Raw genomic sequence first — 14317 nt, forward strand, 5'->3', positions numbered from 1 at the left:
CAGGGTTGGTATAGTGCTGCTAATCAAATCCTCAGTGATTACCTGATCTTGTGCTGAGATTTCTTACAAAGCACACTGTACTCAATTTTAAAGAGGCTTCAAGCTGTTTGGTGATGGATGCTGGTGCTCTGAATGGGACTTCAAACCACTTATGCTCGACTCTATAGCGAAAATGTGACCCTATTAACAGTCCACTGAAAAGTGTCTTTTCCTGGTTGATAAAGTTGTAGTATTATTTGCTGAAAGGGTCCACACAATTACCGTGCCAGCATACAGTTGTGGTCAGAAGTTTACATCTACTCATCATGGGCATGAATGTCGTGGTAATTTGGAGGGGTTTAATGATTTCTTTGTGGTTCCAGGTTTCTTTCTGAACATCCTAATTAATTTCCTCTCATCTGAGGGTAACAGTTTGAGTCTTCTCCCAGACCTTAGCAAAGTGGTGACACATCCAAACTAGAAGAGCGCTCAGTAGAGTGGTCATGTTACACCCTCTGTTTAGAGGATTCTGACTTCTCCTAATACTCCTAATAAGAATATTTTTACAAAATCCTGGATCCAGATCACCACCAAAAAGTTCCTCGTAACACCCTCAACAACTCCAGACATTTTCATTGAATTCCTTTCATAATTTTCCAAGTTATCCTGTTAACAGACATACAGACAGACCAACACCACCAAAAGCATAACTTCAATTCCACGTATCAGTGGGCGAGTTAATAACTTGTACTTGTAACTTGTACTCTCCATTTTGGATGTTTTTCTACTCTTGGCTCTGTATGTCGATAGCACGAGTGGATATCTCTAATATAGCTGTGGTTGTGAACACAGCTCCAACCACTCATTCTTAGTTTATAATACTGATCTGTGAATTACTCAAAACTAATGTATCGAGGGTGGAGCTAGATTTAACAGGGAAACCTCCTTGTGACTTGGAAAAATGAGTGGTTTTCCAGGGATTGCATTGAATTATTTTTTTTTTTTGCATTGAGTGATTGATTGCAAGTTGTGGGTGTCCAATTGGTCACTCAGGGGTTGGATGCAATACCTCCGGGCAACCACTTTCAGTCTCAAGGTGAGTGCATAGATCACTTGACAGGAAGCAACCTATCTCCAAACAAGTTCAGTCCTGACTGCAGTCATCAAACTGATTGGCAAATGTTTGCAAATAACTTATGAGCACAGATTGCCAACACATTGCAATCAACGTGAGTCAGTGTGCACTGATGAGTGCGGCTTGTCTGCAACACATTTCTTTGCACTAACAGACTTGACTCAATTGGTTGCCAGTTGCCTGTTCTGGTTATATTCCTATATTAAAGCAAGATTTTTGAGCACCTATGTCATTTTGCAGTTGAATCACTGTCCTGCAGCAACTATGTCATAGATTTGCTATTTATTACAGTTATTTGCCATATTATCAAAGCTGTTGGTTTGATAATATGGCAAATATGGCAAATAACTGTGTCAGGCTAACAACAGCATGCAATTGTCAGCCTGACTCCATTTAGTTGCAAACTGAGAGCAGACCGAGTCCATTATTTTATTGCCATCTTGATGCACCAAATTTGCTTTGAAGAAGGGAACTGACTGTGAGTGGTTGCAGACCTGGTCCCTGTCATTGAGGCTACTGTTTCAAAGGCAACAAAATCACACACCGATTGCACACACTTGCAATGATTCTGGTTGTGCTGGAGCTCCAACCATTGTTTTTTCTCCTGTGACTGTAGCATAAGAAACATAATTGCTGATTTGTTTAAGGTAGCACCTCCACCCACAAGCAAATTTATCTCGCTCCATTTAAGAAATATGCTCCTTTCTCTGTGCTCATCATCACTTCTCACAGGTTTGTGCTCAAGTTATTGGAAAAAGAGTCTACAAAAACTTTTTTTTTTTTTTTTTTAAATGCAGAAATCACGTTCTGTGTAGCCCTGCAGTTCTGGAACATTTTCTGGTATACAATATTTATATGTATTGAAATACACTGAAAAAAAAATCACACCCCGCAACTTTTATTTGCCTGTTACAATAAGAAGGAATTCAAGTTGAATACCGGCCATCACAATTAACAGTCTCTGTATCTTCACACGGTTTATCGTGCCATTCTCATAGTAAGCCACAAGGTGGCAGCAGAGCAACCCAAAGAATGTAATCAGAGTGGTAGCGAACTACCTTAAAACATCCCATCAAACTCCACAAAGTACAACAAGCAATGAGAAAGAACCGCGGCGTGACACTTTCCACCTGTCTGTGTTTATCTGTTATTTCAAGCATTCTGTGAAAGTCTAGATTTTCCAAATCCGTTTTTTTCTTGAATATCACGACAGAATACGTGAAACACACTTCATACAGCAAGTTGTCCCCTGTATATCCCTCAGACTCTTGATTATATTACTACAGGCCATTAAACAGAATTACACAGCGGGGAAGCATAATGGAGCCAACTAGCTGCGACACTGCAGCTGTAAATAAAAGTGGACTCGTTCTAAATACTAAATGAACCCCATAAATCCGCCTACAGAGAGCTGAAGCGACCGTGATTCACACCGGTGAGTTTATAGTGGTGTTTTTCTGCTTTGTGACGCTTGTTGAAAGCTTGAAAGATATAAAAGACGGTTACATAAAAAAAAAAAAATTACATGTGGGTAATTTTATAGGATTAATCATAGTTTTGTGTGTATGTGTGTGTGTGTGTGTGTGTGTGTGTGTGTGTGTGTGTGTGTGTGTGTGTGTGTGTGTGTGTGTGTGTGTGTGTGTGTTTTGCTGTTGTTGCTTTGGTTTTTTATTTTTGTTTTGTTTTTAGTGGTAGTGCAGTTGTATTGAGGGGCCTGGGCCTAAGAATTTCATTGCAGGCAGTGATGTGCCATTGTTACCTAAACTAAACTAAAGTAAGCAGCTGACCTCTTGAGCTTCTTTCCGGGTGGCACCTCAGCACCACGGACAGCGACACAGCGGCGCTTTGTTTGCGGCGTCACTGAAGTCAGCACCGGGGACAGAGACAGACGCCGAGGAGCCGCAAACCTGCCGAAAAGGTGAAACATGAAACAACAGCGCCGCTCAGTGGGCAAAAAAGGATACAGCAGCACTGTGTGAGGTTATTTATAAGGACCGCAAAGTTGCTCCAGCGGATAGCTGATTCTTATCCAGAGGTGGCTTTGCAGTTTGGTAACAGATGGGTAGAGCTGTAGGGTGCCATAAACACGCTCCAGGATCAATGTGGTCCAGACAACATACCTGGTGGCGAGCTTCAACAACTCTCTGAGCCACACCTCTCTGAGCCAGGCAGTTGTCCCCAGGTGCTTCAAAGCCACCACCATAATACCGGGACCACAGACGGCATCTCCATCCTGTTTCAGTGACTACCACTCTGTTGAACTGACCCACCCATCATCATGAATCCATCATCCCCGCCTCCCTGGACCCATATCAATTTACATATCGGTCAAACCGGTCAACTGATGATGCAACTGCCTTTTCGCTTAAGTTAAAACTCTAGGGAGGTGGTTCCTTGATGTAAATTAATCGACTGTTTCAAGCCTGTCCCTTCACACTATATGCTATTCACACGACAATCACCAGTCAGGAGCTAATAACACATAACAATTTGCTGATTTTGGACATAAACATTTATAAAATATAAGGTCCAGACACTATCTTTATTATTTTTTAAAATATAAAAATATTTAATTGATGCAAATATAAAGTGCGTTTTTCTCGTAACAATCAACCTTAATTTTCAGTATATTATTTCCTAACAGAATATCTGAAAATGAAAGATCTCAAACGCCAAGTGAACTTTAATGTGTACTAATTACAGGAGATTGTGCATTTAAAATTTCTACTATCTAATAATAGAACATTGATATAAAAGAAGAAGCAGCAGCTTATTTGGTTGGACTTTTATAGTGATTATACTTTCTGGCTCTGGTTCATTAATTAAAACCAAACGAGCTTCCAGTGCTCGTGTATTTAAACGGAAGTGTCGTATTCCCACAGGCCTGCAGCGGCTCTGCCTCCCTGGCGCGGAGCCCCGTGCCTGCTCATCCCCATGCTGCTCCGCGGAGTGTTGGTGTTGCTCCTCGGTCATCGCCGGCGAATGCCGGAACGCTTCGGACGGCGCATGCGCCCTTTCGCCAATCTGCTGCAGCCCTTGGGTTTGTTTGAGCTGACAGCTGCGTCAAGCCAGCGAAAGGTAGCAGCGAGAAATGGCTGCTGTTGAGAGCTTTGGCTTTTAACGTAAATATATTAAAACGACTGTTCGATAGTACTTAGACATTAAAGTTCAAAAATGTCAGTATATATGACGGCATGTTTTTTCTGTCTTTAAGACTGCAGCTATATTGTTGCTTTTGTTCCCTGCTTTAAAGCTATCGTGCACTTCTGTGTGTGTTACAGGAGAGTTTTATTGTTCTTTGGAGATGTGTACCTTAAAGCCTTACTTCAAGAAACAGCCATGCTTGTCATAGTGTCCTAGTCCATATCTGTATCAAATTCATATAAAGTGTAGACTTATCACACTCTACATAGCTTGCATATCAATGGAAATATGCAAATATCATATCTATCTAAAGGAGGGAAATGATAGTCTTCACTGACTATCTTCTTCTTTCAGCTGCTCCCTTCAGGGGTCACCATAGTGGATCATCTGCCTCAAGGTGATCATCTGCCTCCATCTCACCCTATCCCTGCCACCCTCCTCTGTCACACCAACTCTCTGGATGTCCTGATTCACTAAATCCATGAAGCGCCTCTGTGGTCTTCCTCTTTTCTTCCTGCCTGGATGTCCAAACCATCTCAGCCCTGCCTCTCTAACTTTGTCTCCAAACCGCTCAATCTGAGCTGTCCCTCTAATGTACTCATTTGTAATCCTGTCCATCCTGGTCACTCCCAGTGAAATCTTCAACTTTGTGGCCTTCAGCTCAGCCTCTTGTCTTTTTGTCAGTGCTACCGTCTCCAAACCATACGTCATAGCAGGTCTCACTAACGTCTTCTAACCCTTCCCTATCGCTCTTGCTGACACTCATCTCTACCCGCTCCAGCCTGCCTGCATTCTTTTCTTCACCTCTCCTGTTCCCTGTCCGTTGCTTTGGATGGTTGATCCCAGGTATTTAAACTCATCCATGTTCACTATCTTTGCTCTCTGCATGTTCATCTTTCCACCTGTTTTATGAATTCTGCCTTACTTCACTTGGCTTTCATTCCTCTTCTCTCCAGAATATACCTTCACCTCTCCAGTCTGTCTTGCACCTTTTCCTGACTCTCACGACAGGTCACAGTGATGTCTGCAGACATCACAGTCCATATTGGATGAGTATTCCTGGCACAAAAGAGGAGGTGGGGGGTAAGTATAAAAACAGATAAACTAATGTGATGACACGGGTTAGCCAGAATGTTTGTAAGTGAGAACTGGCTCTCAAACATTTTACCTGGTAAAATAAAAGTTTAAAAAGATGTAGTTTATGCTTTTAGCTCTCAGATCAGATGGCACAAAGTGGGTTCTTTAAGAAGCGTTAATAATAAGAATAAGAATACGTCAGACTTTTATTTTGAAGCTGAAATCGGAAGTGGTTTCTCTGTACAACAGGCTGCAGCTTGACGATCATCGGGTCGGCAGACGCTGCCTTGGAAACGACATAAATCCAGTCCACGCGAGCAGGGGACCCAGATTTCTCCACTTCAAAGGCTTCCACTCCTCTTCCTCCTCCATCTATCTGTCCATCCATCCACCCATCCATCGATACGGCCCCTCCGCTCCGATCCTTGATCATGGTCGGTCCAAAATGAAATGCGGGACCGGGAGAGAAGAAAACGGCAAGAGGCGTTTAAATAACCGAGAGAGCAGCAGGGAGGAGAAGGTGACGGGAGAGCCCGCAGCCAGGTAAAAGAGGGGGTTAAAATCGGCTTTGCATGTGGCTGCAATGGTGTGGACACATGCCCGCTGCTTGTGGGAGCACGTATGGGGCAAAGGGAGGGCGCATTTGTTGTTGTTGTTCCATCGTACGGCTGCACACGCACAAAACACAAATGCGCCCGCACTTCAGTAATCGAGAGGAAGCGTTTTGAGCTGCGTGCTTATTTATTAGAGTCTGTTTTTCTGCAGGCTTGCTGCCGTTTTCACACCATTTTCTCCTTCCAGTAATCGTGATCGTCGTTTTTTTTTTTTTTTTCTCTCGCTCTCTCTGTTTGTCTCCCAACGCGCTGGTCAGGTGCCTATCCTCCTCTCCGCTTACAACAAAATGTCAGCAGTTGGGAGAATTTGTCGTAGGATTTGGCTGCAAACAAGCTTGTGGCGTCTAGAAAAAGAGCACTGGGGCTTATGCTGGAGGTGTGCAGGGGGATTAGTGTGTGCCACGGATCCACTTTTGTCTGTCCGTAATGCTAAAATAACCTTTTTTGGTTCATTTTTTTTTCTGTCTCTATATACATGATCTTGGATTTATTGCAGATAATTAAATATCTGGACAGAAATGCTGCATTAAATTGACCATTTATGCTGTAGTTGATGTCATTGGATATGGAACAGGCCTCAGATAGACCATAAAGCGACCCAAATGACTAAGTTTTATTACTGTGACTCTTGCTACTTCTGCTGCTGAGGCTGCTCCTGTTGCTCCGGTAATTATAAATATATGGATACACAGATTTCTTGGATGGAGGCCTGCTGCAGCGTGAATCCAGCCACTTGGAGGATTTGTGCAGATTATTGTCTCTATACTATGTTTTACATAAGCAAGAGGTCGTTAATAATGGTACAAACATTTAAAAAAAAATGGGGTGGGGCAGAGAGATTAGCTGCTTGTCTCTTTGTCATCCAAAATGGGATTCAGTAAAGACTCATCGGTTTGTTGATTAAAAGTAATCTGTAACCATTTTATATTAACATGAACCACGTTTCCGACAGGCTGATCGGTTGTTCAAAATAATTATCAGCAGGAAAGATTGACTATAAAAATGATCATTGGTGACTGTCCTGAACTCTTTTTGCTGGTGCAGTGATATGATGGATATTGTGACAGCTCAACTGATACCTGTAGCACAGAGTGATGATTGTAACTGGAATTTCAGGGTAAGTTATTTTACATATGCTATATATGCAGCCTATATGTGCACCAGACACTTTATTAGGTACAGTTTGCTAGTGCTGGGTAATGCCTCAGAGATTTTGGTCCATATTGACATGATAGTATAGCACAGCTGCTGCAGATTTGTTCGCCACACTCCCATCCTCTCCAGTCTCCCGTTCCACCACATCCCAAAGGTTCTGTATTGGATTGAGATCTGGTGACTGTGGAGGCCATTTGAGTGCCATAAACTCATCATTTCCTGCTTTTCGCTGACAGGAGTGGTACCCAGTGTGGTCTTCTGTTGCTGTAGCCCATCTGCTTCAAGGTTCAACTTGCATTCAGAGATGCTCTGCTGTATACATTGGTTGTAACGAGTGGTTATTTGAGTTATTGCCTATCAGTTTGTGGCAGTCTGGACATTCTCCACTGACATCAACATGCAATTTCCCCACAGAGCTGCTGCTCACTGTATATTTTCTCTCTTTTGGACCATTCTCTGTAAACACTAGACATGGTTGTAAGGGAAAATCCCAGTATATCAGCAGTTTCTGAAATACCCAGACCAGCTCATCTGACACAACAACCATGCTACATTCAAAATCACTTAAATCACTTTTCTTCCCCATTGTGATGCTCAGTTTGAACTTCAGCAGGCTGTCTTATGTATGTCTGTCTGCCTAAATGCACTGGGTTGCCGCCATGTGATTGGCTGATTCAATGTTTGTATTAATGAGCTGTTGAAAAAAGTGTCCCTTACAAAGTGGCCAGTAAGTGCATATGTATCATAGACTGTTTAGAAAAGATAAATATAGCTTCCAGATCTAAAAGGTGAAGCCAGTGCGTAAGTGCCATAAATCTCCATCCTTGCTAATGTCCAGCAGGGGGCAGCTGTCCTGATTGCAAACAGAAATCTGACTGTATAAAAATCTATAGAAAAACCATCAGCTTCCATGATTTATGAACTCAGTAAACACTTTACTAGTGAGTTCATTGTGTCAGTCTCTAGTTTCAAATCTTAACGAATCCAAAATTTTGTCAGTTTTGTAAATAATGGCTTCAACGCAGGACTTCATGAGCTCGTGGGCGATGTCACGGTGGCTACATGAGCTGTACATACACCGACAGCGCTGATTGTATTGTAAACAACTGACTTGGGCCTGCTCTAATGGATAAGGTGATGCCACCATTTTAAAAATGATTCTTAACAGGGGTAGAGCTCAAGTGGCTTGTTTCAGGCAGAGGATGAGCTAATGGGTGCACCAAGGCCCAGTATAAGATAAAGAACGATTTTTTTAAGTAGTGACTTAAACTACTGCTAGAGTAGCTTTGCACTACTGAAATAGTCCAAAGCAACTCTAGAAGAGTCTGAGAACAAACATGGAGGTGGAAACAAGCATTGATTTACCAAGTGATTCTGCTGCAACACTAATAACTGGACAAATTGGATGGGAGATTAAATGTGAGGGCTCTGCCAGTGCAAACAATCCAGGAAGTAGAATTATTTCAAGATTTGGCCACTCAAAATAACTGCTCTGTTATGAACTAATGTAGCAAGTCCAGTTCTGTGAATCCTTTCAAGTCTAGACTCCAGCCTGGGTGAATGGCGATTAGATAATAGGCTTCTTTTATGTGAGTTTGTGTAGCAGCTGTATTCATGGGAGGCAGTGCTCAGAGAAGCTTGCGCTGATTCCTTACATAAGCGAATCATCGAAGAATAAGGGCGAAGAACGGTGAGCGCTAAATAAGCATAAACGCTCCAACAGGGACACAGCACAACACATACACAGATGCATAACTGTACACACACACACACACACACACGCACACACACACACACACGCTTGCGCACAGAGTGACTTCACTTCAGGGGTTGAGGCAAAGACAAAGGAGGGGCTATGTTGTGCTGGTTGACAAAGGCATGTTCTCTGCTGTGGGCACAGAGGCTAGTTTTCTGGTTTTCAAGACCTTTTTACGTGCATAATCCCCCATTTTTCCCCAAAGGTATTTCAAGTCCACTTACTGTTACTGATGCCTTAACCACAGCCAATTACATATCACTAGTGAAAATGCTTTATTAATGTGTAGAGACTCTGAACTAAGGCCTATTTTGAGGTAGTCACTTCCTAAATATTATATACTTAACGAATTATTGTGCTATTACTTAAAGACATCACAACCTGCTCTACCCCCTGAGAAACAGCCATTCAGAGTTGCTAAGTTTATTTAGCAAAAATATATCCATCCATCCATCCAGTTCTTTGTTTTACTTCCGTTTGCTTGCAGATCAAGTAAATACTCCCGCTGTTTTGTTTTTTTAAAATAATCATTTCATTTCATTTTTTCTGACATTTTTCATTGTTGTCCATGTTAGCTGCACCACTGTAACATCTTCATCTTTCCCACTTGGTCTGACCAATAGCCCAAAACAAAACCAGACACACACTGGATTTTGGGGGTAAAAGCTGATACCTATTTCTAATTAATAAAAATTCTGACACTTCTATATCAACCAGTATTCTTTAAGAAAATACGTACACTCACCAGCCACTTTATTAGGTGCACCTGTTCAACTGCTCATTAATGCAAATATCTAATCAGCCAATCACATCGCAGCAACTTGAAGCATCTATGCTTGTAGACATGGTCAAGATGAGGGACTTTAAACATGGTGTGGTTGTTGTGCCAGACCGGCTAGTCTGAGAAACTGATGAGCTGCTGGGATTTTCCCACACAACCATCTCTAGGCTTTACAGAGAATGGTCCGAAAGAGAGAAAATAATCCAGTGAGCAGCAGCTCTCTGGATGAAAATGCCTTGTTTATGCCAGAGGCCTTGTTTATGCCTTGTTTATTGCCAGACTGCTTTGAGCTGATTGGAAGGCAACATTAACTCAACTAGTGACTTGTTACAAACAAGATATACAGAAGAGCATCTCGAACCTTGAAGGAGATGGACTACAGCAGCAGAAGACCACACCTAGTGCCACTCTGTCAGCTAAGAACAGGAAACAGAGGCTACAGTTTGCATGAGCTCACCAAAACTGGACAACAGAAGATTGTAAAAATGTCACCCGGTCTGAGGAGTCTCGCTTTCTGCTGCGACATTCAGATGGTAGGGTCAGAATTTGGTGCAAACACCATGAAAGCAGGGATCCATCCTCCCTTGTATCAGTGGCTCAGGCTGGTAGTGGTGGTGTAATGGTGTGGTATATTTTCTTGGCACACTTTGGACCCCTTAGTAGCAACTTAGCATCATTTAAACACCACAGCCTACCTGAGTATTGTTGCTGACCATGTCCATCCCTTTAGGAGAACACACACAGTAAAATTATTGGCACGCTTCTGCCTGTACGGTTATATCTGTGATTGGATGACTCGTGGCCATCTCGTGACAGCTTTCCTTTAGTTACAACAGCTTAGTTTGACTCATATCTTACACATGCTTTGTGGGGAAGGCTGTGTTTATCTTCAGTACCAGGCCTGTGTTTATGAGCTTTCTTTTCAGGACAAGGATCAAATATAGCTCGATCCCTTTGTTTGTGCCTCACTCCTCTCAGTTTCTGGTCTTTGTGAGACCTCTCTTCCTCTTTGTGTGAAATCAAGGTTTGTGTGCTTCCTCAGTTTTTGTTGACCTAAAGTGAAATTTGAGTGCTTATTAGCTCAGACTCAGTAATGTTGATGCTTGAGCTCTCAGTATCATCCCCACAAAAATAAATGGATAGCTGCCAGCTCAAATAAACCTTCCATCTTGGATGTGTTCTGTATGTTTGTTTTTTTTTGTTTTTTTTCCCTATGTGAGAGATTTAACCCCCAGTCTCAGTGTTTGTCTCAGAGGATGATTAGGATTCCATAAGTGCCCTGGATCACAGAAATCTGGATTTCAGGACTCAGCCATTCAGGGGAGCCTCTTTTTCCCAGGCAGAAGGCAGATTATATGATTTCCAGACACACGTTTGCTGTTCTTCCTCCCCGAGGAGCCTGTTCTGGTATTGAACCTCCAGCCTGTTTCTCTGCCTTTGAACCAGAGCTGGTCAGCTTAAACATTTCCAGGTGACAGGAAGTGGGATTTTTATTGTATTATTGCAACAGATCTCTGCCTTCCTTGGATTTTCCCTTGAACACGTGTTCAGTTGTGGTTAATGGTTTGAATTACCTCTGAAGATACACAGCAGCCTCTTTAGGGTGCACTCACACTGAGTGATGTGGCCACTTAGAGATGCACTCTAGGGATTTTCATAGTTTGAATAACCATCCGACATGTTGAGTGGGATCATGTCTGCCGTGAATTTTCCATGCATTTTACTCCGTTCTCACTTAAAGGTGGTTATGTCGTTATATTTACATCGACCCACTGCCAGCCAATTTTTTCTTAGAAGTCTCTTATTCATTACGTCTCTGAAAACACAAACAGTGCTCTGATCAGATAAAAATAGTTTCTGTGGTAACTTTAAAGACAGAAAGCAGGGTTTATTTGAGCATTAAATGTGTGGATAATCTAACTTGAATAGTCTGGATTAAAGGTCGTTTTTTGGGGATAGTTCTCTGATCTGCTAAAGTCATGTTTTAAGCACTTAAAGTTAAAGGAGATAATTGTCAGTAGAGATCTAAACTTTTTTTTTTGTGCCAGGCTGTTAATGTTTTCATTTCTGATTTGAAATTGGGTTTTTAACGTGGGAATCTGTCGCTGTGGCCGCTAGAAGAACTGCAGCTATTTTTTGAAATTTCCAGTGTTTGCTTAGCTTTTCAGCCTGCTTACTGCTCATTAAACATGATATCCATACATGATAAAAACCAGGATCAGATTTAAAATGCTCTTCTGTATACAAACAGGCAGAGTAGGGGGGGACAAAGCAAGCTGTGTCAGTATTTGCAGATTAGATGTACCATTTCAGATTAATTTAAGAATGCAGAAGTCAGAAGAAATATTACACAAGTAGCAATTACCTTTAATGATGGCAGCACGGCATTTAGCACCGTTGTGTCAGATCCACTGGCCGGCTGGGGGCTTTTGGTGTGGGACTTGGTGGTTCTCCCCGTACATGTGTGGATTCTCTCCAGGTACTCCAGCTTCCTCCAACAGTGCAGAGACATGCATTTTAGGGTGACTGGTGACTCTAAATTGGCGTGAACGTGAGTGTCCAGGGTCTACCCCACCTCTCACCCTATAACATCCGGGAGAGGCTCCTACTCAACTGTGACCCAGAAGAAGATGGATGGATGGATGGATGGATGGATGGATGGATGGATGGATGGATGGATGGATGGATGTCCTAATGACTGTATGTAAAATATAAACCAAGCCCAAAGTGGTTGAAAATACATTTATTATTGAATTGCATGTTAGAGATGCAGTCTCTTTCTGCTGTATTCTGTGTGCACAAACCTTCACATTTTCCATTTCTTACCTGATTTATCCTGCTGGCTGCACTGTCAGAGTCCATTTATTATTAGGTTACATGTGATGCACAGTTCTTTGGGGAAATTATTAAGAATTGTTGCCAGGAAAATTTTACTTTTTGTCTCTTGCAGCTGGATGCATTTCCAGGCTGCGTTTTCCTGCAGAATGTGTTATTGTTCTCTCACCAGGTCGTCTGAACTGGGTGCTTCTATTCTCAGTGGGAAGATGCCAGCAAAGCCAACTGATGACATATTGATGTGGGCGTTACATGAGACAATGACACTGATAATCAGTAGGTCAGGGTCACAACTTTATCAGTCTCTCCAATTTTGGCCCACTCTTCTTTCAGTTCACTGAGGAAAATTTGTTTTTTAATGCCATTTATGAATTAATCTTTTATTTTTAAGATTTAAAAAAATGCTTTCTGCAATACTTTGTAATCACTTTCTTTATTAAATCAAATTTAAGAACCAGCACTTGGGCTTTTTTTTTAGTCGTATGACCTGTTATTCATCAAAATAGTTATGAAATTGATTCAGGGACAACATGTAGCCTTTCAGCTCAACAGAAGAGGCTCATGTTCTCCAGCTCAGCATGTCTGAGGTGCTTTTTACCAGAGTTCACCAAAAAAAAAAAAAGAAAAATATAAGGTTATAAAGTGAAGCTTTCTGTGGGCTGAGACTTGCACACTGCTGCTCGACAGACAGCTTGGATTTCACTCAATTCCCCGCTTCCTGTGAGTTTAACAGTGTGCTGCTGTGCAGCCGCATTTCATTTGGCCAGGAAAAGCATATCTGTGTAGGATGGATGGTCTCCTCTGGTGCAGCTCTGATTTTTAATTTAGATGGTTTTCACTGAAATCTTTTTACATGAACGTCTTTGACGTCATGTTAAAGTAACTGTGAACTTGTCACACATCATTAAGGAACGAGCAGTTTGTCAGTGAAGCTGCAATAGTTAATAGTGCTGCATTTAGGGCTGGGCGATTAAAAAAAAAAAAAGATGAAAATAACTTTCCCTCGATTAAAATTATGAGACTTGGTCAGTATAAGTCATTCCATCCATGTTTTGACAGACAACATGAAAGGCAGTGAGTGAGATATACAAGAAATAAATGCAGCGTCTCCTTTTAAAAGCTGTGCTGCTGCTACCACATGTAGAAGATCGTAATGATGTAATAAACAGAGAAATTTCTTTTCTTCTGAAGTTTGTTTAATGTTTAACAGATTCCATATCATTTATAATACCGCAGCTCTGCCTTTGTGGCATTGATGGAAATATTTAAGAAAAAGAATATTGGATGCAGTTGATTGAAAATGAATCAAAACCAACATTCAGAACCTCTAATCAATGTAATTTTGCCTGTGGAGTTTTTTTTTTTTTCCCAATTCTGTTAACACTTTTTTAAATTGTATTAATATTCCCCCAAAACTCATCAGCGAACTATGGGGGCAAGCTTGAACAGCAGTTTTAAATGTAAACTCCTGCATCTTTACAGGCCAGCATGCTGATTTCTCTGCATCTCTGTGTTCCGCCTCCCCAGTCTGAACTGGGAGCAGTGAAACTGGGACACTGTGATGCATCACCTCCTTGCTTTAATGCGACCTGTCTTCCTTCGCCTTCATCCCAGTATCCAGGCCTTACCGCCCACTAACTCTGCACCAGCAGGCCCAGTTTGCCTCTACTGTATGTGTGACATTGTCAGGTCACATGGTTCTGCTGGATGACTTGTTGCAATCGAGCTGAGGTCAGCACATTTAATTGTGAGAGACGGGGTTGCAGAGGGGCGCGAGGGGAATTCTCACAACACACACACATACACACACACAGAGCTGGGGACTGAATGCAGCTCAGAAA

At 42.0% G+C, this 14317-nt stretch overlaps 1 protein-coding gene across 2 annotated transcripts in view; it reads left to right on the top strand.

Annotated features, from left to right (window-relative positions):
* Nucleotides 1–5598: 5598 nt before the first annotated feature.
* LOC115797456 (wiskott-Aldrich syndrome protein family member 3) overlaps nt 5599–14317 on the top strand; it is a 47007-nt gene continuing 38288 nt past the window's right edge. For both annotated transcript variants that reach the window (XM_030754037.1, XM_030754038.1), the window contains exon 1: nt 5599–5878. The gene's annotated coding sequence lies outside the window, so the exon portion shown is untranslated. The remainder of the gene's footprint in view (nt 5879–14317) is intronic.

Source organism: Archocentrus centrarchus, chromosome 18, assembly GCF_007364275.1.
Source record: "Archocentrus centrarchus isolate MPI-CPG fArcCen1 chromosome 18, fArcCen1, whole genome shotgun sequence".
Lineage (NCBI taxonomy): Eukaryota > Metazoa > Chordata > Actinopteri > Cichliformes > Cichlidae > Archocentrus > Archocentrus centrarchus.